Genomic DNA, 26,041 nt, shown 5'->3' on the forward strand with positions numbered 1-26,041 from the left:
CCTTCCCCCATTCTCCACTGAAATATTGCCAATGAGATTGTAACTTCCTTGGGGCAGGGACCTTGCCCTCATATTTGACCATAAAGCCCTTAGCACATTTTGGGCTCCAAATAAAGTAACTAATTATTTTTGTTAATAATAAACAGTAGCAAAAATTAAACCTCATTAGGACATAATTGGCGGGATTTGGGAGTGGCTTCTTGAAAGGCTGACTCGGCAGTTTGGGGAGTTGCTGGCTGTGAGTTGTACCTGGCTGCCTTTTGTCATGGTTAGGGAGAAGTAGTGAAGATCAGAGTTGGGGAGGAACTTGTCCAGAAATTTCTGCATCCGAAGAAGTGGGCTGTAGCCCACGAAAGCTTATGCTCTAATAAATTTGTTAGTCTCTAAGGTGCCACAAGTACTCCTGTTCTTTTTGCGGATACAGACTAACGTGGCTGCTACTCTGAAACCTGTCATTCTTGCCCTTGATTACTCTGTGCAGTAGAGACTTAGGGCAACCAGACACCAAGTGTGAAAAATCGGGACAGGGGGTGGTGGGTAATAGGAGCTTATATAAGAAAAAGACCCCAAAATCGGACTGTCCCTATAAAATTGGGACATCTGTTCATCCTATAAAGACTCCACATACTCTTTTAAATGTTCTAGTAGTGGGATCATGCACCTGACAGCTTCTCCAAGGAAAATACTGTAGCTTCTTTAACTTTACTGAAGGAAGAGGAAGTTTCCTTGGTAACCATCTATGATCATACAGAAGAGGTATGCTACTCTTTCTAACAAGCTGGATCATTTCCAAATGTTGTTTACTAACTCTCACCCATGTGTTAAGATTCTGGAAAAACTGTCCAAATTAACTTATACTGGGACATTAAGTTAAAACCCCTGGATAAGATTCAATAGCATTCTGCAATTTATAATCAGTCTTTACTTGTCAAATTTTGCCTGAGTAAGCAAAGTAAAAACAGAGGCAGGACCTTTGCATTTGTCCCCCAACACAATACTGCAATAAAAGAATCTAGAAAAACAGGAATCCCTGGGGGAGAGGGCATGTTGAAGAGAGGAGGCAGGGGACTCAGAAGAAATACAGCTAAGCCCTCTGATCCAAGGGTATCTGAAAAGAAGAGGCCAAAACCCAGGGAAGGGATAGCAGTAGTATAGAGAAATTCCCACTTTACCTGTGGTACTTATATGGCCCCATCACCGTAGTATCTGAGCGCCACACATCACAGCCCCTCGGTGAGATAGAGCAGTGCTATTATCCCCATTGTATAGATGGGGCACTGAAGGACACACAGACTAAAGGCCAGATTTTCAAAAACAACTGATACAGACTAACATGGCTACCACTCTGAAACCTGTCACCATGCAAGGCACAGATTTTCAAAGGTATTTAGGCACCTAGTGGGATTTTCAAAAGCACCTAGAAGGTTAGGTGCTTTGTAAACCCCACTAGATGCCTAGCTGCATCTATGGGTGCCTAAAAACATTTGAAAATCTTCCCTAAGGTCATGCAAGAAGTCCATGGGGTGGGGGGAGAAGGACCCGACGTCTCTCAGGGCTAGCCCCTTATCCACTGGACCAGCCTTTCTGCTGCATGCTGCGAAAAAGAGGACTCAGATGGGAGCAAAACCAAGAAGACCAGTTCTCTCAGATTCCAGGAATTGGTCCCAGGTGTTTGGGAAGGATGTCATGGTTGGCAGTATGAAAAGCAGCACAGAGGATGAAGAGGAAGGATGAAGAAAGAAAGATAATGAGAGAGTCAGATGAGAGGAGAGCACTTAACTGCCAATGGGTGGCAGGTTCTGCCCCAGGCTGGGTTGTACAGCAATGCCTGCTGTGTGATTTTAACTGAAAATGATTTTGTTTTGTCATTTTTTGTTTCGAGTTTGAGAAAAGGAAGGAATGAGAAAGCATCATACGAATATCAGATATGATTATACATGAAATTCTTAGGGTTTCAGCTGTACTCAGACCAATTCCAGAACAGAAATTGCATCCACAGAGTCCATAAAGTCAACAATTATTGTCATGATTTGTATTATTCACTGGGCATCATCTGTGTGCTCAGCACTGTTCAGAATATGCCAGGAAATGTAGTCTCTTAGCCAATGCATATAAGATGTGTAACTCTGGATAAGATAGGTTTCAGAGTAGCAGCCATGTTAATCTGTATCCGCAAAAAGAATAGGAGTACTTAGTCTCTAAGGTGCCACAAGTACTTCTGTTCTTTTTTCGGGATAAGATGGCTCAGATATTTAAGTATGGAGTATATAGTATCAAAGGGGTAGCCGTGTTAGTCTGTAACCACAAAAACAAAGAGGAGGAGGTGCCACCTCCTATAGTTATTGACCACACATGTTATCACATGTTCACTGTGATGTTAATATCCGTGGCTGCAGGAGCTGATGGCAATAGAAGTTTTACTTGATTAAGGACTAGAAGATTTGACCCTCCAACTTTCTTCCAAGTGCAAGAGCTGCCCAGAGCTCCTGTGCCTGTTTATTTTCCTTTCCTGCCTGCAGTGGCCCTGATATACCTCAGAAGTCTCAATTTTTCTCCCCAACTTTAAAACGTGGAATTTTCTTGGTATTTGGTTTAAAATACTCTCCTGTGAAAACTGCAACTCAATCACTGTAGTGTTGTGTTTAAGACCCTTCTGGAAAGTAACTAGCCTTTAAACAGAAGTGAAAGCAGTGTTACCAACTCTCATGATTTTGTCATGAGTCTCATGATAATTATTAACAAAGAGTCCTGTGGCACCTTATAGACTAACAAGACGTATTGGAGCATAAGCTTTCGTGGGTGAATACCCACTTGGTCACCCATGAAAGCCTAAGCTCCAATATGTCTGTTAGTCTATAAGGTGCCACAGGACTCTTTGTTGCTTTTTACAGATCCTGACTAACACGGCTACCCCTCTGATACATATACATGATAATTATTGTTTCCTTAAAGCCCCAGCTCCTGGAGTCAAGTGGATATGTGATGATTTCAGCCTTCATCCTTAAAGAAAAATGAAGTTTCTAGCCCTTGTGGCTGTGGAGAAAGTTTCAAAATGTGATCCCAGTGCACCTTAAAGGCTCAAAAAGCAGAATGTAAATAAAAAAACCACACCAAATCTATTATTTTTACATAATCTCATGATTTTGGTGAGCCTGATTCATGATTTATTTTACATTTGGGGTTGGCAATACTATGAAAGTGACTTGAAAGTGTCAGTTTCACTCCTGTTTAAAGTCAGTTTCTAGTCCATTATTTGTAGTGAGAGAACACCCCTAAAGCCCCAGGCAGGTGCAGTATAAACTCACGGGGCCTTGCCCTAGTAGGATGTTTCTAAAAGTTAAATGATCTATTCCCAGCTTGATGAACTGCAAAAAAGTGATAGAAGTAATCTAGATTTTCTACAATTGTTTCAATTGTTGTATTCAAGAGTTAGTAACAAAGTAGGAATATACATTACATTTTTAAACCTAACCAGTGTCCCTTAAGTGAATTGACACAAGAGGTCAGAACATGTTAGTAATAGAGCTGAGTGGGTCTAATATTTATTTAATTTTCTTTCTTTATATAGGAATTAGAAATTATTATCTGACAGGAGCACTGTACCTACGTTATTATCTGTAAAAAAACAAGAGAGTTTTCAGGTGCCCAAGTAGCCTCTGGAATCATGGTTAAAGTTGCCCTCCACCCCCACCCCCCAATCTGAAATGGTGCCCCTGACTAGGTATCCTTAATGAAGGCTTATTTCCTCTTCAGCAGATACTGAATAAATCTACTGGAAATCTTAATTTCATCTAGTATTCCTAAAGTCAGAGCAGTGGATAGCTCTATTCTTCTAACCTGGATTCTCCTATCTGAGAAATCATCCATTTAAAATACCCTGTTACTATCCTTTGTCTAAATGACCAGGACTGGGTTTTGCAATTGTTATGCAGAATCAAAATATAATGCTCAGGAGTCAGATGCTTCTAATCTCTCCAGATATGTTTCATCATACAGAAAACTACCAACCTACTGTAGGTATTCACTTTACACACAAGAAATCTTACCTCTTCAAATGTTTGTTAGTGTTCCCCTGTACACATGGAGTGAGATCGTGGGATGTTTCTTATATCTTTTTTGATACAGATATCCTTTCTCTATCATTAAAGTGAAAGCTGATTAGAGGATGTATTGGTGCATCAGGGGATAATCTGAAGCAAAATGTGTCATGTATTTGATCTGCAGCTATAACTGTCTGTTGAGAGGTGGTGATTTTAATATCAGAGTTTGGAGGTATTTTTACATCTGTTTTATCTTTATTCCTGAGCACCTATGTGTTCTGTGATTGGATGGATATTTATTTTGAATCTAGTGAGGATAATAATTTAGGACTGTCAGAGTGTTCAACTGCCGATTTTTAAAGGAATGTTACAGTGGAAAAACCCAAAGCATTTAAACATATTATTATAATTGTTATTCAACATGTATATTGTCACATTGAGGCCCCATAGATTGTGGTCTATTGTGCTAGGTGCTGTACAAACATAGCAAATGGCAGCCTCTGGCCAAAAGCTCTTACTTTCTGGAAAACAAGACATAAAGATAGCTGAAACAAACAAGCATGTTGGGGCTGAGGAAGACAAGGAGACAAAAACAATAGGATATGTGCAGTTCTTCGCCACACAGGCGCAACAATCACAATTACCTACCTAGCCTTTATCAGATGACAAATGTGCAGATAACTTTGATTTATTAAGGTCTTGGAGGTATCTGAAATCTTTATAAAATCAGCAGGTTCGATAATCAGGAGTTTCAGCTCTGCGGGTTGGCTGAAGTGCGCAGGATTCAAACTCAGCCCCTGCAGAGCCACTCAGCTGACATGTCAACTCCTTTCTCTCCTCCATAGTAAATAATTAGTTTAGTGAAGGGGTTTACTGAACGATATACGTAGCGCTTGAAGCTCCGTGTAGGTTGGATGGAAGTGCGGATGTGATTTGTATCGGGAAGGCACAGTCTCTCTGGTTTATCAGGATGGTGAATATGAAGGATAGAGTGGGGAATCTGGTCCAGATAGGGGCAAATTTTCAGGTGCACAGTGGGGACCAGATTTTCAGATCAGCTCTGGGCCCACTAAGGCACCTAAAAATAAGGACCAGATTTTCAAAGGAGCTCTGCACCCAAAGTGCTGAAATGTTTTGAAATTTTGGCTGTTTATTTTGGTGCCTTAATAGGAGCACAGCTCTTCTGAAAATTCTGGTCATAGGAGCGTAGCTAGGGAACAGTTTTGGTTTTGGGCTACGTGTGTAAAATATGTTGTGAGCTTTGGGGCATCCTCTAGGTTTCCGTGGGGAGACCTGCAGTGTGAGGTAGGTAGGTATGTCTGTGTGACACACAGAACTAGAACAAGTTGTATTAACAAATGCAAAGAACAGTGCATAAGAATAAATTTGTTAGTATCTAAGGTGCCACAAGTACTCATGTTCTTTTTAAGAATACCCTGTAACTTGCTATATATATATTCACCACTAGGGGGAGCTCTACAGCATCTTGACCAGCACCAGAAACTGAGATTGGGCAGGCCCAAGTCTGGTTCTTATGCAAAAGGCAAAATGTGAGCTATATTGGTAATAATGGGCAGGTGAACTAGAGGATAGTCTGTGGGCCAGGAAGAGTGAGTGGTGGGTTGTGTGAATGTGTAGCCCATAATAGAGATACAGTGGAGAGTAAATGGGATGAGCAAGGCCGGCCTTAGGGGTGGGCCACCCAGCCAACTGCCCCGGGGAGCCATGGTCAAGGGGGCGCTGTGCGGCAGCGCAAAGGTGCGCACTGCTGGTGTAGAGTCAAACTGCTCCCGGCTGGCAGGGGAGTGCCGCGTGGTGGGGGTGCCGGATTTCTCCCTGCTTCCTCCTGGTGGGAGGGGAGTAGCAGTGCTGATATACAGATACTGCTCACGCACACACATCCCAACATTCCTCTGCACCCCCCTAGGGGGCTGTAAAGAAGGGAGCGAGGAGCAACACCAAGCGCTCCATACATCCAGGTCACTTTCCCCACCTTGGATGTGCTGTGAGGCAAGCATCAGGAGCTGCTGCTCTGCTCCTTCCCCTTACGCAGCCCAGGTGGGGAAAATAACCTGGATGCAGGAAGCCCTGATGTTAAAGTAGCAGCCATAAAGGGACACTAAATAAAAAATGTTTTTTGTTGTAGATAAACAATTTTAACCTATGTGGATAACACCTTAAATATGTTAAAATCCCATTTCATTTTCATTTTGTATGAGTTTTGTTTTATTACTATTATTATTAATCATGTTGTTATAGTATTGCCTAAGGACCAGTTTAGGACAGGATCCCATTGTGCTAGGTTCTGTACAAATAGAGCAGCAGACAATCCCTGCCCTGAAGAGCTTAGAATCTAAATAGATAAGACAGAAAAGGTCGGGGCCGAGAAAGGATATGACACATGAGCAGAGTGAAGTGAGCTTTCTTGCATTCCTGTCAGCTTGGACAATGAAAATCAATGAACTATTCCAGCAGTTTCAAGTTCAATTTCCCTACCTAGAGAGGGCTTGGCGTACCAGAAAGGGGCCATTGACAGAAACTGTAGCACCTGTAGCCACGCAGGGCTGGCTCCAACATTTCTGCCACCCCAAGCAAAAAAAAAAAAATCGTGATCGGCGGCTGCAAAAAAAAAAAAAAAAAAAAAAGCCGCGATTGGCTGTGGCAGTTCAGCGGCAGGTCCTTCGCTCCTAGAGGGTGTGAGGGACCTGCCGCCCCCGAATTGCCGCAGGTGCCGCCCCCCTCCTGTGGCCGCCCCAAGCACCTGCTTGTTAAGCTGGTGCCTGGAGCCAGCCCTGGAACCACGGCAATGTTTAGAAACAGTGCAGATTTATACCAGCTGCCCATTGTGGGGCAGCACTATCAAGATTATTTCAGTCTGTCCCTGGTAGCACATATGCAGCCCTCACAATGAAACATTAATCACTCCGAGACTGTCAGTGTTCTGGCAGTGGAGAAGCAGACTGTGACCAGTTGTGGCAGGTGGAAAGAGTCCTCTGCTGGAGTTGCCTGATGTGCCCCCAGGGAACCCACGCCTGCTGGGTAAGGAGCTGTCATCTTGGGAATGAATTGAGGCAACATTTAGCACTGCTTTCTCATTCATTTCAGTGGTATCTATCCCTTTCATGCAAGTCTCATCTAAGGACTGGATAGTCACGCAGAGAGCGTGTGTCTTTCTTGACAAGTGCAGTATAAGCATAAAGCCAGCAGCACTGCAACACACTTGGGAAGCAAGGGAAATGAAAATAATAGGAAGATTTTTGTGGATGCAGACATAATCTCCAGCCATGGCTCCTCTTTTGAAATGTGCTGGTTGGGACAGACATGAGGTAAAATAACCTCAATTTTTCTGCGGCTTTGCTTCCTGTTTCTTTCTCTGCTCACTTTTTTTGTCTTCCTTCCTCTACATTTTTCTCTTGTACTCTTCTCCCTCCCTCCTTGTCCATTCAAAATTCCCAGGCTATTTTATTATAGGATTTTTCTACAAAGTTGGCAGCCAGATTCAGATCTGAAGTTTTCTAAAGCTCAAGCAGGTTCAGAACTAGGGTTTTGCTTTGAGCCCATCTCTTACTTTTTCCCAACCTTGTGATTACCCACAAGACCATTAAAACTAGCCAAAGCTGCTACACCTTCCATATGGTGGTGCCTGGTCCAGTCATAAAAAACATTATGGAATACTAGAGGATCTGATTTGAAACCACAGCCATTCTCGCTCTCCGATTTCAAGTTCTGGCACAGCCAAACAGGAGTATGATATAATAGAAACCTTTCCTCCACGAATCTGGAACAACATTACAAATGTCAATGCAGCCTCCTCACCCTGTGAGGTAGGGAAGTATCATTATCCCCATTTTACAGATTGGGAAAACTGAGGCCCATCAAGCTTGAGATATACCTAGGGTCACAAACTGAGTCAGTGACAGCACCAAGAGTAGAATCTAGGAGTCTTTTTTCTCAGTCTCCTGCTCTAGGCCCTGATTGAACAAAGCACTTATGCATGTGTTTAACTTTAAGCATATGTTTGGGTTTTTTGTAGTGATTACTGAATTGGGATTCCAGCCAGTGGACAAATCCTGCCTCCCATTCAATCAATAAGCAGTTACAAGTACATAGGGCAGACAGCAATGAAAAAGAAAATGAACCTCCCAGAGGCTGAGACTGGCAGAAGCAAGACAATAATAATACTACTTAACTCTTACATGATGTTTTTCATCAGCAGATCTCAAAGCACTTTTCATACCATTATGCCCATATGATGGTGGAACTGAGGCAGGGGAAGGAAAATATTAGTAAGGTTTATTATGATAGGATGCCACTATCCAGAAGTTCTGAAGCTCCACGAAGAGCATTTTGTAATATACTTAGCAAATGATAATATCAGAAAACTATATTGAGATGGGAACACTGTCTGGGAAGGCATGAAATATTTGGACCCCTGAACCCAGGAATTTGGGGCTGGATACAGTTTTGTTCTACCCCTCTCTCCCCATTTTGCCTCCCCCCGCCCCCCAGCATTCTCCTCTACAAATTGATAGCTGTGTCTAATGATGACGACAATAACACAGTATTTGGCACTTGGGACAAATCATTCTCTGACTGGCTTTGTGTGCAATCCTGCTGCAGTGTAGTTGCATGGGGTGTGTCTCTGAGAAGAACTTGGCCTGTAGAGTCCCTTCCATCAGAGGGACTGATGTGGGCAGTGGAATTGGAGTGACTGAACAGCTTGGCCTGGGAAGAAAAGAGGAAAATAAAACAGTTAATTAAACAAATAAATCCTAGAAACTAAACTCCATCCTCCAGTGGAAGCATCCACATCCCCAATATTTCCTACAGGGAGAACAAAAGGGTCAGACAGAAGTGCAAGCCTTTCATTCTCTTGTTTAATGGCCTTTGTAGGTCACAGGGAGCCTTTAAGAGCTGAATTGTTTTGGAAGAGGATCAAAAAGTACCAAGAGCAGCATTCTCCTTTGTGAGATACTTTCCAGCTATTAGTCTGTGCTTACTGATAACTAAGCCCGGCTAACATTCTCTCCCCAGCTTCTCTCTCCTTCCAGTATTGGTTTCTGGAAGGAGACTTCCTCTGTTCTTACCTTCCCTCCATTGTTCATTGCTTTTGATAGGAATGGTCCTTTCTTGTGGGGGGTGTACTTGGTTTTGTTCTCACTTAAAGCCACTTTTGCAGAAGGGGTTTGGAGAAGGTTTTTAAAATATTCCCCTAGCCTAGTGTGACCAGATAGCAACTGTGAAAAAATGGGACGGTGGTGAGGGGTAATAGGCACCTATATAAGAAAAAGTCCCAAAAAACAGAACTGTCCCTTTAAAAACGGGACATCTGGTCACCCTACCCTAGCCCTGAAATGCTGAACTGCTGCAAAATGCAATAATTCTCAAAGAAACATCTGGTGTTTATTTGTTAGTATTGGAAGAAGAAAATGTCAGGAATGTGTCTGTGACTTGCTCTTAGAAGGCACAAGATGTGAGCCTGTGATCCAAAACTAATCATGAAACATCCCCGCATTGTGATGAGTCTTATGTGCATTGACATTAAAGGAACTTTCATGTATCGGAAGGTAGTATGCTGGCTTCTTACATGATGTCTTCTCATCACCCATCTGAGGTAAAGTATTATCCCCATTTTACACATGGGGAACTAAGAGATTCAGTGAGTTGCCTGAAGTCAGACACAGTCAGTGGTAGACATAGGGATAGAATCCAGCAGTCTTTACTGTGAATCTATTACCTTACCCCCAGGACCATTGTGCCAGGCTGGTCCCATGGTCCTGTATGTGTAGGGTCCTGGTGAGGGCAGGGAGAGAGAGAGAGAGAATTATTGCCTGACCTCTGCAGGCATACAGCTTAAAACACTAGACTGGATCTGGGGCAGTCCTGTAACCACCCTGGGCCAGATTCTCTGTCTGGCCAAGCTGCTCTCAGCGCAGGAATGGAAAGGAAGGCAAAAGTAGTTTTCTGCTACCTTTACAGTTCCTGGATGCTGGGTCCGGATCCTAGCATAAGAGCAGCTACACTAGCTCTGTGCCACTTGGGGAGTCCCTTTCATAAAGCACTCTCCTGTAATAGGGTGACTTAATGCATGTGATCATGTCTCTTGTATAAAGCAGCTGAGGTGGGGGCCAGAATCTGACCCCACAAACATGGCATCTCATTGACTTCAGTGGACTCTCTGTGTGCAGCGCCCAGAGTACCTCGCTCTTCAGCAGCCCAAGACACACAGCATGTGCCATACATCAAGATCTGTGTAGAAAAACTCAATTAGAGCCCATCACTGACTGGCAGTGAGTGCAAAGATAGGCTGCAATAATTAGCTCAGCCACTATCAAAAGCCTCCCAGTTTTATTTGGTAAACTCAGTATTTTGTGCCAACACGTGGGTTATTTCTAGAGTAAATAGACTCTAGGGATCCTTAATACCCAGTGCCCATTTTTGTAGGTTGCTAGCAGTCTGAATATAAGGACACACACTTGGCTCAACCAGCCAGTTTCTCTGCCACTTAACTCCGTGTCACCGCACTGCTTTATTATTGCAGCCTTCAATGCCACTTTTGTCTCCATCAACACTGTCTCATTCATGCTGTCTGCTTTGATAACTTTATTGGGCAACCACCACTTCCATGTACTCATCCCCAAGTGAGAGAGGCTCATTCTTCTCCAGCTTGTTTGTCTGGCTTGCACATCTTTGTGAATTTTATTGACAGTATTAAACTTGCACAGAGGAGCTACCGTGTAGGATAAATGCCAATGCAGTGCCTGCTCTGGTTCCCATTGAAGTCGGTGGCAAAGCTCCCGGACAGCACCTCATCTGAAGGCAGCTTAACGTAATGGTATGTCGATGTGCTGAGGAACAAGATTGAGCTCAGCACATCGACCTACCATTATGTTAAGCTGCCTTCAGATGAGGTGCTTGCGTCAAAACATATTATTACAGGACTAGTACATGCCTATGCCATCCTTCTCTGGCTGTGGAGATAGGAAGCACTGTTTAAAGCCCTGATTCAGCAAACCATCCCGGTGAAGCAAAGCATGCACTTACATCTTATTTATTTTAATGGGACTCAAGCACGTGTTTAAACGCTGTGTTGAATCTGTGCCTAAAATACTGCATATTGGTGTGTTGTACATTTGTCCCCACTAATGTGAGTTCTTGCCAGGATCATTTCAATCATCCCCAGTAGCGTGGTGGCCACTGCAGTTTGTTTTTAGGTTTATAAAATTAATAAAATACCTGACCATGAAGAAAGTGATGGCTTTATGTGTTTTGGGCCAGTTGGTGGCTACCCCTGTGTGCTAGGGAGAGAGAAGATGTAAAGAGATTGCAGTTCTTGTACATGGGTCCCTGCGCTGTATGGGCCTGATCCAAAGCCTATTGAAGTCAATGGAAAAAGTGCCACTGACTTCATTGGGCTTTGGATTAGCCCTAGTGAGTGGAGAGCTCTTGCCAGCAGCACAAGACACTCCAGAGTTTGGCATCAATGAACATTGCACCTCCTGTTTTATCCAAAGGCAGGATTTGGTCCTGTGAATGCTCTGATGGGAAAGTTCATTTTCTAAACAGTGCAGTGTCTGAGTTAGTATATTGGGTGGCCACAGAGAATTCCAAACTAGTGGTGGGAGACCTCTAAATTTGGAGTTTGGCTTGGGTATACACTCAGAAGTTCAGACGGTCCTCCTAATAGGACATGCAGGTCTACAAAATAGCATAGGAAAACCTATGGGAACAGGCTAGCTTGTAATGTTATTAGCATTTTCTGCTTTTGGTTGGGCTGAAAATGCCCTAAGGGCAGCTTTTACCATGGGGTTTGGGCACTGGTGCTTCCACTGTCTAGATAGAACAAAGATGCCTTAGGGTAAGGTAGCTTTTGTACCTAAGAGACCCACTAAATATACTTACCATGTTGCTGCTTGAAAGGTATGAGCAGGATCCCCAAATACAGTACTTGGGCTTAAGTATCAGAGGGGCAGCCATGTTAGTCTGAATCTGTAAAAAGCAACAGAGGGTCCTGTGGCACCTTTAAGACTAACAGAAGTATTGGAGCATAAGCTTTCGTGGGTAAAAAACTCACTTTTTCAGATGCAAGAAGTGCATCTTGCATCTGAAGAAGTGAGGTTTTTACCCACAAAAGCTTATGCTCCAATACTTCTGTTAGTCTTAAAGGTGCCACAGGACCCTCTGTTGCTTTTTACTTGGGCTTAGTGACCTTCAGAAGTTATTTCGAAGAGAAAAATGTAAGAGTCTGTGTAGCTGCACTGAGCAGGCTAGGGAATGTTAACACCATGTTTGTATTCATACCCCAGTTAGCTCAGCCGCAGCTTCCCAGCACTTAGTGATGGAAAGAAGTCATGCAGGACATTTCTGTAATGACACCTGGGGATACGGAAGAGCAAGTCATCAAAAACATCAGGCCAGTGTTGGTTCCGCATGAAAAGCGTGACTCATTGACCCCAAAACTTCTGAGATTGGAAATGAAGAGCAACCTTTAAGGCCCCCACCATCAAATTTTGCTAAGTTCACTAAGTCATTAACCCAGTTTACGAGCCTTAATTCATTCCCTACTTCAGTGGCCTGATCCTAAACTCCTTACATTTGCAAATCTCTCCATGAGTAGATTAGGATCTGTGCCTGATGAATAGTGCAGGATTGGTCCCATACCCAAGACATTAGTCTTCAGACAGAAGCTACTTTCTTCCTAATTAACTGCTTGGAGTGAAATTTGCCTATTTGCAGAGGGGCCAGGACAAGGCTTAGGCACCACCTAAGTCCCACTTAAACATTCAAAACAGATCTTAAGGTGTGCATAACCCTTGTGCTGGCCCCTCTGGGTATATCTATGCTGTAAAGAAAACCCACAGCGCCAAGTCTCAAAGCCTAGGTCAATTGACTCAATCTTTCTGGACTGTGGAGCTAAAAATAGCAGTGTTGATGTTCCCACTCGAGCTGGAGCCCAGGCTCTGAGACCCTCCCTTCTTGCCAGGTTTCCGAGCCCAGGCACCAGTCTGAGCCAGAATGTCTACACTGCTATTTCTAGACCCACTGCCAGAGCCCCACAAGCCCATCAATAGACCCAGGCTCTGAGACTTGGCACCGCAGTTCTTTTATTGCAGTATAGACATAGCCTTAGTGCACATGTTGAATTTCGCCTCTGTGATGTATCAGTGCAGTGTTTGAGATGCCACTGTTGCCATGGAAATAACAGAGATGTCTCAATCCCTGAAATGACATCATCAGATGAATTTGGGAAGAGCCTTTGTCTATACCATGGAAACCCCAACCACATATTTCAACTCCATCTGGTGCAACTCCACCAGTGGTAGCAATGGTGGAAGCTATACTGTAGCCACTTAGCTACCAGAGCAAAGTTAGGCAACATGGAAGGGAAAATATTGAAGCCCTGCTACAATACAGCTTCCACTGTTGCTATTTTGTTGGCGAATTAAGGGTCTGATTTTTGCCAATATCCACCGAGTGTTAGAAAAGAGAAAGCTGCTATTTCTGACACTCACATGTTCATTATGAAAACAATGGAAAGAGAAGTGAAGTCCAGGACAGATATTCTAAGTGGGGATTTTTGCAAAGGCACCAGCCCACTATCTGACGTTCAAATTAAGAGCACGCTGGAATTAAGTAGGGTTTGTTGTTTGTGTTTTTGCTTTGTCTTTTTAAACTATCAGAAAAAAACAGCACACCTGCATGTAGAGGAGTTAGCCTGATCCAGCAAAGCACTTAAAAAGTCAGTGGGATTATTAAGCATGTGTCCAAGTGCTTTGCTGGATCTGAGCTGTAATAACAGGAGCTGAAGTTAATAAAAACTACATCCATGTTTCTCAGTGCAGAAGATTGCTCAAGCCCTGAAGAGTCAATCTGAGGGGACATGCCTGGGTGTACTCCATATCGAATGAGCTTTTACTGAACTTGCCGTAAATGACTATGGATTGCTGGCAGTTTACATAGGACCAGGTTCTGCCAGCCCTACTCAGGGGAGCCTCCCACAGAAGTCACCTGGAGTTTTGATTTAGGGCAACAAAGTTTGGCTGTTTGGCTCTTAGAGATGATTTGTTATATTTCGGTGTGTTAAAGGTGCCCTGTTGTACATTAGTAGAGAGAATGGAAAACGCAGCCCTAGCAGCTTGATGGTCCAACAGTTGGTATGTAAGCTTTGGTTTGTGCAGCAGCTTTAGATTTTGAAAAGCAGCTTTTCCAACACATGTTTAGAATTGGAATGATTTAAAATAAAAAAAAAAAGAAAAATTTCCCAACATAAGAAATAAACACCAGTCAATTCTCATTTCCTTATGCTGCTTTTTATATCTGGTCTTCTCCTGAGAAATGGAACAGAGCCCCAATAGAAGGCCTTTGCTCTGAGGTTAAGGTGCTAACACACAAAGGGGGCTTGCCTAACGTATGCTTAGGACCTTGAGTACTGTATAGCTAACACATAGTCACCTACCTCCAGGTCCTAGAAGTACAGGAGCAGCAAACAGCCCACTGCTCCTCCCTTGCACATTGTGAGCCTTGTCTAGTTCCGCTGTGGAAGTACATTGTCTTTAGCATCCCCAACCACTTCCCTTGGCAATCTGCAGTTGCAAAGGGCTCTTCTGTGCAACACACAGGAGGCCAGATTCTGCTCTCACATCCCTGGAGTTACTCAGGATTGAGAATGGTTTATTAAATGAGACTCTGGTCCAATAGGTGCAGAGTACCTAGATTAATTACTTTTGTTAATGAAAATATATTAAGGCAACTGCAAGCAAAGGTGCTACTAACAATGGGGTAAATTCTGAAGTCCTTATTCATTGAAAGTCTTGCCTGGGTAAAGACCAAATAAAAACTGAGTATACACTTCAGGATTTGGCCTAATCAGTTGTAGTGACCAAGATGTTGGATCTGAGGACCAGATTCGCTGCTGGAGAAAATAGGTGAAACTCATTTATTAATGGAAAGAATATTAGTCTGAGTATTTATTTTACAGCTTGTATCCACATAAAGAAAATCTAATCTTGTCAAGCAAAGATGTTCTGTTTTGAATTGCAAACTTTCTCCCTGTGTTTCATGTGGGTGTCTGACCAAGTTGTTTTTCATATGAATTGGGTCATTTTCTGCTGCCTTATAAAGTAATGTCACATTAAGACTCGGTAATGAAATGAAATGTGACAGTTCTCTCCATCGAGTGGAAAAAGGAGGCTTTTCCCTTACAGGAATTAAATCTCTTGGAAAATGCATTCTTGTATCTTTCCAAATGCGATTTCTCATCAAAATGCTGGAAAGATAATTGGACTGTATTTTGACTTGTAAGTAGGATCTGCAAGGCAATCAACAAGCGAAGGGGGGAGATGGATAGGGATCTGAGATGCACTGTGATAGGGTGGAAAAATACCCTTTCCATGTGGGGATCCAGATCTTCTCAGACTGTTACACTCAATACAAGGCACATACAACCTCTTCGCTTGTATTGTCTTCCATGCTACCATGTTACCCTTTCTTCTTTCCCTTTCCATCTATGGTGGGGGATAGATTGTGCAATTTGCAGAGAGTCTGGTATAGGGAGCAAGGTGTAGCAGCACCACCTCAGAGAGCACACACAGAGATTTTGCCTCAAGAAAAATATCTCTTTGATGCTTTGTACACATAGCGAGGGGGTGGGGAAGGAGTGTACTCTTTGCCATCCATTAGGATGGTGCAGATTGCTGTCCTGGTACACTTCCCCCACTCCACAAGCTGGAATAGAGGGTATTGGAGTCATGGCCTCCCATCTTTCCTGATCCTCTCCAACCCCTTTCAGGCAATTTGCTTGTCGAGGAACAAGGTGGTGAGCAATCCCTGCTCAGAGGGACTATTATTGTGCCCTGCCTTTGGGCAGGCCAGGCAAGACCAGGAAACTTTTGGCCCCCACACCTTATGGGCCCAGGCAAGAACCTATCATAACCCTGCCCTAAGTGGAATGGCCATGGTACCCTTCCTCTGGGGAAAATGAATTCCATATTCTATATGCAGTAATTGAGACATGTAGGCCTGGCTTGAGATGAATAATTAAACATGGGGGAGGCTTTATACTTTAGAAGACAGGATTAAGGAGATAAATAGATAGCAGACTGAAAACAAAATGTTTGTGCTAACTAGGTAAATGGGTCAGTGAACTAGAAGACAGAATGTCTGAACTAACACCCAGGGAACCTTTTACAAAGAACAAGATAAAATGGACAAAATAAGTCAGAAATGTAAAAATGAAGTAAAGAGTAAGTCAAACACCGACAGTGCATAGACAGAGTATGCTGTACAGGGATTGGTTCCTACAAAGTAACCAAATCAGTCCTAAAATGTAGAATGCAATGTATAGTAAATGCAGTAAGATGTGTAAACATATGTAAATGGAGAGGGTTTCTGTGTAACTTTAGATCTGTAATGTATCCTGCATCTATGCCCTGCATTTAAGTCTAATCAGTTCAGCATAGCATTGCTATATGCCAAATAAAAATACCTGAGTGATGAAGTCTGGAATCAAACTGAGTTCTTGGAAAGCCGAGTAAAATAAAGTCTCGGAAGCAATCCCAACATAGTAGTGCAGTGACTCAACCCGAGAAGACAGATCGCCCATGTAATGAGATCTAATCAGAGAGCTATTTATCTTAGAGTTCAGATGTTTAAAATATTAATATTATTGTAATATATTCCAACACAAACAAATGTGTTAAGGTGAAGCTAAGGTTGCATGCACATTATTTGCGGTTTGAGTGCATGTTACCTTTCAAAAATAATGGAATTATCCCCTCCTTACAAATATTGGAAACCCAGGAATGCTGAATTAAAGTTGTACTTCAGATGATGCACCAAAATAATCTTAACTCTGCCCCTATAGAGATGCCTGCCTATCAGCTTCTCTTCTCTTTGCTTCAAGTATAACATTTGTGCACCATGAATTTACAATCTGTTTTACATACAACTGTTTTCAGTTGCAGGTGTGGTGATTAGCACTACACTATCTTTTGTTCTTTTCATGTAAGGGCTCTAAGCGTATGATGTGAGGTTTATATATGCAGACATGCTAGCTCTTTAGCTAATGGCAATTGGAGGACGAGCTGCCACATGTGATTTTTTTTTTAGGGCCTGATGCTGAAAAGTGCAGAGCATCATCTATAAGGCACTGCGTTCCTCAACATCAAGAGTATTTGCAAGTGCTGAGCATTCTGAAAATCAGGGCACTTTCATTTAGGGCCTATCTATGGATTAAAGAGCCTAACTTTAGGCACCCCGGTTGGAAAATTTTTGCCTTACTTTCTGAGTGCCCCAATTTTCCTATGTGTAAAAAGGGGGAAATAGTATTTACTTACAGATCTCATGTGGATGTTGTGACACAAAGTGTGATCATGGGCCTATCCTGTATCCCATTACGTCACACTGATCCTGAAGGGGGATCCTCTAACAAAACCCCTAATTCTGTGGAAATCTATGGGATTCATGTGGGTTGATACAGTCAGAGGATCAGCACCCTACGCAAAATTCTCATTGGCTTTAGCAGGTGTCTTCCCAGACTAGAAAGTGCACAACTGGGTTCATAAATGTGTTGATTATATATGCTGGCTAGTATATAAATATATCATATTAATAATATGTATTATCTGCAATATATATAAAATTAGTATGCATTAAGGTCCAGTAACATTAAGCACAAATACTGTAATCATGATATAGCCTAAACTGGCCTATTCCATAATACTGTTCACTTATGCTAAGTATCCCATAACTCCTTGCATTTGCTGAAGTAATTATTTGGTATAAGCAGAGAGGAAACTTGTCAACATCATGATAGATTTGTTCTGTGTCGTACTACAAGCTAGGAAGTACCTTCCTGGACGTACCTGCAATGCTAATATTCAAACCAAAGAGAAGGAAGAAAGGAATTCCCTAACAAGAAGTTAGAGAATTGGGGGAAAACATGGGTTGGATTTTAGTGACATGTAAAGAGATATGCAACTTGCAAAATCATCATATAAATACTACCAACTAAAGTATATAACTTGAGGCACTCACCTGCGTAAGGTGAATGTAACCACTGCATGGGACAGCTCCTTGGAGACTGGCATTGTTTAGAACCTCTCTTCCTGTACCATATTAATAAACCTGGCTGACTTTATTTGGTCTTCTGAATATGTTTCATAATGAACCAGAGTGTGATCAACCAATTGACTATACACATTATCAACAAGTGCCAGGTATAATCGTAGCATATCTAGGAAGAAAGAACCATTGTTGGCTGAAAGGAAGCTCAGGAGCTTGATCTAGGTATCTAACTAATGGCTATAGACAGTAATATATTGTTTGCTCTTCAATAGCGGTCTAGCTCTTGTGAACAATCCTCTACTACAGTATTTGTTTTTACCCTTCCACTAGCTCCCTCATGTATGGGTGAAAGATTGTCCCTGTATTTTCTTTGTGTCTACTGTTTTCTTAAATATTCAGCTCATTGTTTAATTAAGTCTTCGGATTTTTCATGATTTCAAATGGCTTTTCTCTCTATCCCTTTTAATGTCTTGCAGTATTCAATCCTTTTAATAATAACAATACATAGCCATCATGGTGACCAATATTATTTCATTGTTTCCAGGGCCGGCTCCAGGCACCAGCTGAGCAAGCTGGTGCTTGGGGCGGCAGATTGTTGGAGGCGGCATTTTGCCCAATCCTAGGGCGGCACGGGCGCTTTTTTGTTGTTGTTGTTGTTGTTGTTGTTCCGCTCCAGCCGCCCTGTAGGGGGCGGCGGCGTGGAGAACCAGAGCGCCCTGGAGGGCAGTCCTCTTCCTTCCCTCCCCGCTGACCGGAGCAGAGCCCTTGCGGCAGGAGGTGGCACAGCGGGAGGGGCCGCGTGGCAGCGCCCCTGCTGTAGCCCTGGCCGCCCCCTTCTCTCTCTCTCCCGCCCGCTCCCTCCCCTTCCCCCCCCCCCAAGCCGGTCCCCCTGCACCCGCACTCCGGCTGCGCCACAGGTTGTTGTTTTTTTGCTTTGCCGTTCTGGCCGCCCCGTTTGTTTTTTTTTTTTTTTGCTTGGGGCAGCCAAAAAGCCAGAGCCGGCCCTGATTGTTCCCTTGTACTTCCCCGTCTATCTGTCTGTATCTGTCTCTTGTCTTATACTTGCAAGCTCTTTTGGCCAGGGACCATCTTTTGCTTCTGTATTTTTACAGCATCTAGTACAATGGGGTCCTGTTCATGACTGGGGCTCACAGGCCCTATGGTAATACAAATAATAATAATAATAATTAGTAATTAATAATTCTGGGCTAGATTCCACCTCTCTTACTCACATGAAGTAGTATGTTACTCCTCAAGTAGTCCTGTTGATTTCAATGGGAATACTTGAGGAACTGGGTACTTACTACCCACTGTGAGTGAGGGTGGGAGAATCTCACCCTCTATTATTATATTTAAAAATCCTCTCCAGATGACCTCAATGTGACTGTTCTCAGCCCAGTCTACTCTTTCAGAACAAAGTAACAGGAACAGACGTGTCGACTTATTAACATCTGCTATGAATCAAGTGTATTGGAAAGAGCCAGTGGATAGAAGTCTTGACTACTAACACATCAATTTCCTCATGTTTCCTAATAACTTCGTTCAGAAAATTAGCAGGTAGACAAATTAATTTGAGTTTATTTGATTATGTTTAGAGAGAATTGCAATATTTCTCTGTAGCTGCTTCATTGTACATTCAAAGCCAGATCTAGAGAGAACTAAGTGGAGTATTGTTGGACCTATACGCTGGTTTTATTATTCTTTGTTCTCTCCCCTTTCCACCTCACCCCAGCAATACCCTATTTGAAGTTGCTAGTAGTAGTTGTTTATGATAAAGATAGAGCTGTTTCAAAAAAGTGCAATTAAGTGAATTAGAAGCAGTCATTGTAGCCCCAGCGTAGCAAACAAATGTTGAGAGATGATTGAAAGTAGCAGTTTTACTGAACAAAAAAATTTCCATAGAATCCATGATTTGGGATCTTTCTAGAGTAGCAGCTGAAATGCATTGTTCTGAGTCTCTGCATGGTGAGAGAGAGCTGTGCTAGTTTTTCTTATTGTTTGCACATTTCGTTTTGATGAAGGTCTGTTTCTGTTGGTACTGTCTATATTAGACTTTCAACATTATCTTCTCCACACAAGCTGATGTGTAAAAATGACAGATCATTAAAGTTTACTTATAATTGTGGTTGCTGAAGAGTGAGTTTTCTAGTAACATGGGGTGAAAGACCTGTGCATGTAGAATCTTGTGATGCAAAAAGACTCATGTTCTTGGACTCTGTTGAAAGTGCTATAGGTAAATAACCACCTACTCATTCTGATTTTTGCCCTTTAACTATATTCCCCCATTCTGGCTGTGTTAGAAGTTCATTCACTAATGGCTACCTTCTTAAATTGGTGGGAAAATATATTAATTTGATTTGTGTTTTATGAAATTTGATATGCACTTACTGGAAATGATGTAAAGTTGGCCAGTTTTCATGACATTCTAAATAAATTGTTGGAAATATGAATGCTGCTTTGTCAAGTAAATCAGAGTTACGTGGGAAATGTAATATTATTCCACCTGGGATTACATGATTGTGTAATTAGGGAAAAGAGAAAATTAGAGAGACAGAGAATTTTGTGGATGAAGCATCCCACCTGTATTTTATGATGGAGAAATTTAGTAGATACTGATGCAGTGGCACATCTGTTCTGAAATGAGCTGATCTAGGTAATATTGTTCCAGAAGACAAAGAATCAATGGCTTCCTAGAAAAGCAAACCAGACTAGTATATGGGGTGAAAAATTGCATTTTTGACACATTGCATCTCAAGTATTTTATGCCGCTGGCATTCAGCGATATTAAAATGGGATGGTCCCTGTCTTGTTTTATTTTCTTCTCCTATCTGACCCAAGGCTCATTTTGTCAACCTTTCTTCTGCAGGGATGATGGAATTATACTTATTTCTGAAATTCTGTTTCCAAATGCCCCCTCCTCTCTATCAAATTCAGAGTCTAGCACTTACTGTAAAAGTAAGATTTTTGTGTTGTTAATTTTCTCTGCAAATAGCATCCTCTTGAATATGTACATTAAAGAGACATAGTTGGTTTGAAACCATATCAATTTCATATAATGAGTTAAAACCGTTTCAGAGGCTTTACTTGTCCTGGAGTCCCCCTGCCACTTTTTTTGTGGTTTCACAACCACATTTTCCTAATTGGTTTTCTCCCCCCTGCTATTGTGTGAAAGACACAGTGGAAGAAGCTGAATAACTGAGGCCATGATCATGCAAATGGATCCATGTGAGAGACCCTTGTGCCCATGCAGAGCCCCACTGAAGTCATTAGGCCTCCACCACCCAAGAGCCAGGGTCTGCCCATACGAATCTAATTGCAGGATTGAGGCCTAAAGGACAAACTAGGAGAAACTATGAAATTGACTATAGAGTAAAATGCACAGAGTAAAACTGTAAAAATATCAGAAGAATATTTTTTTCTCCAACTCCTTTCAATTACAGTAATCTTAAGTGTTTACTTACTTGATAACTAAAAATCAGATACAAGTGTGATTTCTTTTCTTTGTTTTTATTTGATGGTGCCCTTTAAAGTGTAGCATTTTTATATGAACACAAAATTGAAATAAGAAATTAAACAGTAGATCCTTATAACAGCAACAATCTTTATGATTCAGGATATGAGATCAGGTTTTATTTATATTATTTTAATAAAAATCTAAATATTGATTCCTCCCAAGAATGAGACAGTAGGACTGAGAAAAATAACACAGATTCAAAAATTGCTCCAATAGAGAGGTTGGTAGGCTAGATGGCATTGTACAACAATTGTTTCCAACACTTTCACACTCTTTCTACACACACACAATGCCTGTCTGACTTATCATCTGCTAGCACGCCACATGATGTCTAGAGACTACAAAGAATCAGTCAAGCAGAGTTGCTTCATAGCAAGCTGCCATATCAGGAATAAATGACCTTCCCTTTTCTGTTGCTGTCAGTGTTCAGGCCCAGGAAATGAAAGGTTTGAATCTATTCGCAAACCTGGGTGTTGATGTGCATCTGCTGCTCTGCTTGGACCTCTACAGCAGCAGCAAACAGTCTTTTAAACATAATATTCAGACCCATAATACGCTTAAATCCAGAGTGACTCCCAAGATGAGGCCCAGCTGGTTTTATACACTGTTTACATTCCATGTTGTATACCATTCAGAATTGCTAGACCATGGCTCACTAATTGGTGCAATGATTGGAGTCCTTTTATAATGCAAGACCCAAGCCAAATCATTAGCCACAAATCCTGCCAGGTGCTGAGCACCCATGACTCCCACTCAAATGTGCTAAGCACAGTCATTGACTTCAAGTGATTCCATGGTACTAGTTGGGTGCAGGCTTTACTTGGATCTTCAGCTGTCTAACCTTTCCCTTTCAGCATGTCCCTCTTCCCTCCATTCTGCCCCTTCACTCCTCTCCTCTCATTTTTACCTTTCCTTTCCCTACATTTCAGTCTGTCCGAATTCCAGCATGGTAGTACACCTTCCCTTGACATAAAAATGCTTGCTGGAAGGAATGCCATTAGGTACTTAGCTGTGTTGGTTGCCTCCACCTCCCAAAATGTTGGAGATCCAACATGCCACATCAGATGCTCTGCCACTGTAGCTGCACCCTTTCCTTGCCTCCTCCAAGGTCAGGAACTTGATGCAACGTGTGTGCCAGTTCACTTGGAACTGTGTGTCATTTCAGTCATGTGTGAGATAGTGCCTAACTCTAGTTACTCATATTGGACCCTGTTTTTCTGCTCTCATTCACATTGGGTAGGACCTTACTGTGTGCTAGTCTTCTTGACTCCAATCAGTGTGACTATCCACAGAGTAAGGTGCTACTCCAGATGAGTGAGTGTGGCAGAATCAGGTCCTTTATAACTGTTAAATAGGACAGAATTCTGAACCGTTGGCCAGCAGTAAACCTGCTTGCCACAATCATTAGAACATTAATACAAGGAATGCCTTGGAGATTATTGTGAAAGTACAAACTGTCCTATCGTAGCCAAAGGCACAGTTATCTGAAGCAATGACTATCTCAGTGTAATGCAAATCCGATCTAATAGTGAGTCATGAGGAGTTTGTATGTTTACAATTCACCCTGACAGTAATGGTGGATTGTATATTTTCAGTGGGCAGTAATCATTATAATTGGCCAATGCAAATGTTCAGTATTGGGATGTGATGATCAGCAACCAGCTTCCCAGGGGCAAGCCTTGTTTGTAGAATGCCATTAGAGCTAGTTCCATTTTCACACAAGGCAGGTATGGGGTTCACTTTTGTGCCAGCAAACTTCTCTCATGAGCAACAGTGGTCAAGAATGATTCTGGGTGTTTTCACAGCCTGGCCTAGTCCCACTCTCTGGATGGACACCAATCTGTTGTGAGTGGATCCAACAGCTGGCTCCCACATGCTTCTTCTAAGCCCCGTGGGTCTGGGCAGTGACTGGTCACTGTTCCTAGTCTGGGCTTCCCAAGCACACTTCCAGGTGCAGACCTGGTGTCTGACACCCTTTTTGTGTAGTGAGGCCCTGCACTCTGGCCACCTAGAGCCCAGAACCAGTACCACAGCCCTCCCAAGCCCCGAATTGCTTAGACATGTTTCCCCAAGAATCCACCTGGCTGTGGGAGCTCTGTCCCTCAAGGGAGTAACTAGAAAACCAACTGGCAATAAAGCAAAGAACACAGGCTTATCAAAACAACTTCTTATTCACAAACTCTTTACTCTTTAAAAAGCACAAGAGAATTACAGATCTGTGGAAAACAAGAAGCTCCTGAATGCAACCCCCTGGGTCTGATCTTGTCATAGCTGTGTATCTATGGTTTGGGCCAAGTTCTTAGACCAGGCAGCCCTTCTGTCCTTCTTGGTTTGGCCATCTTGCTTCTGGAGGTAGAATGGCTTTCTCCTGTCCTCAGAGAAGCAGCCTCCTTAAATAAAGCCTTGTGCTTTGACTGAGGGATTCCAATCCCCGCATCAGAGACAGGTTTCTATGTAGAGAGAGTCCATTCAAAATCAATAACCCTGTTAGTGGAACCCCCATTGTTCCAGTAGAAAAGAACTATTCATTGTTGATGACCCTTGATTGCTCTGTCACAGCTTCTCTGACAGTGGATCCACATAGTCAAGTCTCTGCTACAAAACAGATGCTCTAATCACAAGGAAGGTCATAAATGGTGTTCATAAAACAAAATGGAATTCTTAATTTGACACAGACATATCCCCAAACTGTCACAGACGCAAAGGAGGGTATGGAGAAGACAGAGGCAGGTGCAATCAGTTTTAGATGTGTACATGGATTTGCTTGTGCTGACAAAATAGCACTTGCTGCTATTTGTAGATGCAAAATGGCAGAGAGATATTTGTATAGCACCTAGCACAATAAGGCCCTGATCCTGACTGGGCCCCTGGATGATACTGTCATGCAAATCAGAAACAGCAATTAGGGTTTACACTGTATCTGTCCATAGGCCAAAAGTGTCCTTTGTCTGAAAGTATGCTTGATTGATGTACAAAAATATTTAACTCTTATTCTCTGGTAAAGAAGGGATTTGGCTTTTAAAATGTTCAGATTATGCAGATTCTTCTTTTAAAATTGATTTTTAAAGCCGCAAACAAGATAGTAAATGTACTAAGCAATCAAACAGTCTATCCTATACAACATTCACATTGCCTTGATTCTATGACAAGAGGAGCAGATTCTGTTGCATGGTTTGGGAAGCTCCAGAAATTTCTTGTGAAATCATATCAGCTAAGTTTCATTTTAAAAAAACTGGAGAAAAAGTTTTGATTTTTTTTGTTTCTAAACTACTTTTGGTTTTGAAATTTTATTTTATTTTAAAACGACCCAAAACTATTTTTTTCTGAATTTCATTTAGTGAAATATATTGAAATTTTGACTTTTCCATCTCCAATGAAATTTTTCATGGGATGAAAAATCCATTTTCCAGCTTGCTCTGATCTGGAGAGCATCAAGATAACTCGAGCCACTTCCCTGTCTCTTGGTTTTGAAGAGCCATTCTGAAAGGCCCCAATGATTATGGCCACAATTTTTAAGCTTGGATGCCTACAGTTAGGCACCTACATTAAAGGGGCCCAATTTTCAGAGGTACTGAACACCTGTAGCTCCCATTGATGTCAGCAGAAGTTAAGGCTGCTCAGCACCTCTGAAAAAAACAGAGCACTTTTGTTTAGGAGTCTACCTTCACTGTTAGGTGACTCATTTTAGGCACTCAAATTTGAAAATTTTGGCCAAGGTCTCCAGCCAAGATTTTAAAAAGTAGGACCCTAAAATCAGGCCCCTAAATCCATAGTTTGAAACCTGCCTGGTTTTCAAAGGTGCTAAGCACCCAGCAAATCCCACTCTAACTGTAAGCACTTGTTTTCGAAAAACCTTGGCCCTCATCAGGTGTCAATTAGGGGAGGGCAAATGCCCCTCTTTCCCCGAAGGTTTCTGCACTTGCTCAAAGACCATAGAGCTGGGCGGGTGGGGAGATTACTTTTAAGCAGCAATCCTGTACTGAATTGATATGGCTGCTGCCAGAGCAGTCCATATCACTGTGTGGTCACACCACCACTGAAATTTGACCCAGCTGCCCCTCTGTACAGGGTCCACGCAGGGGGAATGACTGGAATTCTCTCTTCCCTCCCACCCCCGCCCCAAGAAATATCTGAATTGGCACCACTGGCTCTCCGTTTTAGCTAAGGGATCACAAAGACCCAACAAGTCAGATCTTGTGAACTATCTTATCAGAATAGGGACTTTTGCCTTACATACCGTAGAACAGCAGAACACTCTGGCCAAGACATGGGAACACACTAAGGGTTTTTCATCCCCCATAGGACAATACACCTATATTGTGAAACTAAGGCAGCCACTTAGTGGATGGAAGCCACAACTCAAAGAGGGCTCATTTTTATCAAAAGCCCCTTCCTCAAAAGAATCCACCCAAAGTCTAAGTAC

The 26,041-nt window shown here is 42.4% G+C and overlaps 1 protein-coding gene across 1 annotated transcript in view; it reads right to left on the minus strand.

The window, feature by feature from the left end:
- The window catches only part of SKIC8 (SKI8 subunit of superkiller complex), a 114,738-nt gene that overhangs the window by 14,886 nt on the left and 73,811 nt on the right, over nt 1-26,041 (minus strand). The window lies entirely within an intron of this gene.

Source organism: Chrysemys picta, chromosome 10, assembly GCF_011386835.1.
Source record: "Chrysemys picta bellii isolate R12L10 chromosome 10, ASM1138683v2, whole genome shotgun sequence".
Taxonomy (NCBI): Eukaryota; Metazoa; Chordata; order Testudines; family Emydidae; genus Chrysemys; species Chrysemys picta.